General features: G+C 41.8%; 1 long non-coding RNA gene across 1 annotated transcript; it reads right to left on the bottom strand.

Annotated features, from left to right (window-relative positions):
• Positions 1–862: 862 nt before the first annotated feature.
• On the bottom strand, positions 863–2897 carry LOC112876183. Its single transcript, XR_003225269.1, has 3 exons — positions 2646–2897; positions 1545–2543; positions 863–1233 (listed from the first exon to the last, which is right to left on the bottom strand). It is a non-coding gene; the product is annotated as an uncharacterized LOC112876183 (long non-coding RNA).
• Positions 2898–3409: the final 512 nt, after the last annotated feature.

The raw sequence follows: 3409 nt of genomic DNA, 5'->3' as shown, positions 1-3409 counted from the left end.
CACCCCTTTCCGACTCATCTTCTCATGCATACGACAGTGATAGTATTGAACTTCACAAGGGAGAGGGTTCCAAGTGAAGAGAAAGATACTTCATGTGTTTTTTGAAGGCTTTTTTATTTTGGAGGCTGCATGAGATAGTTAATCATAACTAATATGTGTACATATGCGTGGTCACCGCCCAACTATATGAATATTCTTGGATTCAGTAATCCAATAATTATGTACATGTACTATTCAGTATTATGTATTTTTTTCCAATATTTTCTCAGGTTTTTGGTGAATTGTTTTTCCAGTAACACACCATGTACATGCTGGAATTCAGTAATAGGGAGATCCAGTTACTCAGTATTTTCTTTTATGTGCATCTAGTATTTTTTTCCTCATATTTTTAGTGACTTGGGACTTCTCACCTATCATTGGATGGATTTAGTAATTCGGAAATCCAGTTATTCAGAACTTTTTTTACATTGGATGGATTCAGGATTCCATGCAGGCCAGTAATTATTGCAAATAGTTCTTGTGTTTGGATTCAGTAACTAAGAGACTCAGTAATAAATATTCAGCAGATGCTTGTATTCGGTAATCTAGTTATTCAGTATTATGTACATGAAGTAATATCTTCCGGATTCACCAACACCTTATTTTCATAAATTATTTTTTGCAATCAACAATGGTGTACCTTCCAGATAATCAGTATTTTTTCAGATCCAGTAATGCTTATAAATATTATTAGGATTACTTGTATTATGCATTTTCTTCCAGTATTTTTTTAGGTTTTTGGTGGTTCATTTCTTTCAGTATCACACCATATACATATGCTTGGATTCAGTGATAGGGAGACCCAATACAACCAGTAATTTAGGAACATGTTATGACCAATGTAACCAGTAATCCAGTAATACAACAGATCATCAGCAATGTGCTTTTTTGTTTCATCAAAAACAACTAGCCATGGTACATCAGTAATTTTAGTATTTCCATGATTTGAGAAATCATCGTGTGCGCTGCAGGGATGAGCTTGTGGCTATGCTGAAGCACAATGCGTGTAAAAAGGGCACGCCTTCCATCCCCGCTGTTCTAGCACGGACCATTGCTTTTTTGCACCCACTATGATTCGATGTCTTTGATGTCTTGTGGTCATCCCCAACCTTCGACTTGTGCTTGCCCCTCGAACGAGCAATCAAATGCACTCAAAGTATGCAGCATCCAATGACTCAAAGTTGACCTCATGAACTACAGAAAAAATAGTAGACTACTGAAATACTGGGCTACTGAAAGACCAAAAAAATGCAGATGATTGAGAGAGCTAATTAACTTAACAATACTGAACTATTTAGAAAATACTGAACTACTGGATCAAACAATAAAATACTAGATTACCGAACTACATGAGATTGAATAGAGCTCAATAACAAAAACTGCTGAAACTGAAAAACTGCCGAGTTCGTGGAATTTTATATTCAGTAACTCAACATAGGCTGAACTATCTAGAGCCGGATACTTTGAACCATGGCAAAGCTTTCAATAATTTTTCGAACCCCAACCTGCTCGCCTCGGTACAGCTCACACGTGCCCGACTCAAGGCACAGTGGCACGCGCCACCGCTGCTCTCCGCACATTAACTGAAATACAAATACTGGAATACCAAACAATAATAGATTGAAAGAACCTGTTAACTGAAAAAATACTGAACTACAGAAACTACTGAACAAATGCATTTTCTGGTGATATGCTGATAACAGGCGAATACATTTCTTCGGTAATTGAATAACTGGACTACCGAGCTACTGCAAAAAAAGAAAAAAAAAACTAATGAACTACTGCCATCACACGACACAATACAAATTACTGGACCACCGAGGTACATGAGATCGAGAGAGCTTAGTAATTGATACTACTAAAACTTCAAAAAACCTACTGAACAAGTACCTTTTGTAGGGATTGCTCGATTACTGGCGAATCAATTTTCTTCACTATTGGATCAAAATACTAGACTACTGAACTACTGGATCAAAAGGATAATACTAGACAACTGAACTACTGTATCAAAAGGATAATACCAGACTATTGAACTACATGAGATTTGAATAAAGCTCTCGACACTACTGAAAATACTAGACTACTGAACATACTGGTATTACTGAACTGCTGGATTAAAAAGCTAAATACTAGACTACTGAACTACAATAGATTGAATAGATCTCCTGATACTACCTGAAAACTACTGAAAATAGAAGAAATACTGAGCTAGTAAAATTTTCATCTTAAGTAACTCAATAAAGATTGAATAGGCCAATTACTGAACCATCTAGCGCCGGATACTGATCTCGATGGCTAACAATAAAACTAGAAATCATGCCATAAATTGCTGAACTCCATCAATCCATCACAGCAAAACACAGGGAGAAAAGTTAGAACAGGACGAGTAATAGCTCAATTACTGAGAGAAGATGTCGAGTGCTTCAGTAATTTCGCGAATTCCCAGTGGAAGGTTCAGTAATTTGAATCCCCAATCTGCTCGCCACGGAGATGTCCCTAACCCACTGTCCTCCACCAGATTGACCAAAATTAGAAAAAAATCAGTGGGGTAGTGAGATTTTGGTGATGAGAGAGCTCAATTACTGAGGTAGGTGTCCATTACCTACCAATCACAGCAAAATCAGAGAGATTAGATGGGATGGGCGACCAGCTGCTGGATTCCTAGCATGCGCGTGCTCTGGCTCTGCTCCACATCCGTGCGCTGTGCGCGTCGCCGCGCCCGTGCACTGCGCGCGCGTCTGTGGCTGCTCCCGCGCAGGCCGCTGCTCCTTGCAGGCCGCGTTGCCGTCTCCCCGCGCAGGCCGCGCCACCACCGCTCCCCGCAAGGCCGAGCCGACGCGATCCCTGTTGGACTTAATCTTTTTGTTATTTGTGTCAAGCTGTGTCCAAGTTTGTGTCATGTGCGTGTGTATCTGTAGGTGCATGTGTACGAGTTAGTTTGATCAGAGAAGACCATGCTGCATGCTAGTGATTGCATGCAGAAAATCTGCAGGTGCTCGTTGGTTGGATATTGTGGCCGAGTCAATTTAGTGTGTTTTTCCATCCATCTAAGTGTTCATAGAGTCCGTGAGTTTGTGGAGAGGCCGATCATCGTGATCAGTGCCAACAATCCCCACGAGGCCGCCCGCCACCGATCCCCACGAGGCCGCGCCGCCGCCGCTCCCCGCGCCGGCCGCCCCGCAGCTCCCCGTGAGCTGTGATTGCTCGCGCTCGCCTCTCGCCGTGCTCCGCGCGGCTCGCGGCTCGTGCTCACATGTTTTTATTTTCGGGGGAATGAGATGGTAGGGGTACTGGGTTGGGCTGGTTAGCTAGTGGGGTTAGTTGGGTGTAGAATATACACCTTAGGTGTAATATAGTGCTACATGTATAT

The sequence above is a fragment of the Panicum hallii genome, chromosome 1 (assembly GCF_002211085.1).
Source record: "Panicum hallii strain FIL2 chromosome 1, PHallii_v3.1, whole genome shotgun sequence".
NCBI lineage: Eukaryota > Viridiplantae > Streptophyta > Magnoliopsida > Poales > Poaceae > Panicum > Panicum hallii.
Note: the sequence above shows the minus strand (reverse complement) of the source record. Positions and strands in the feature narration are given on the sequence as shown.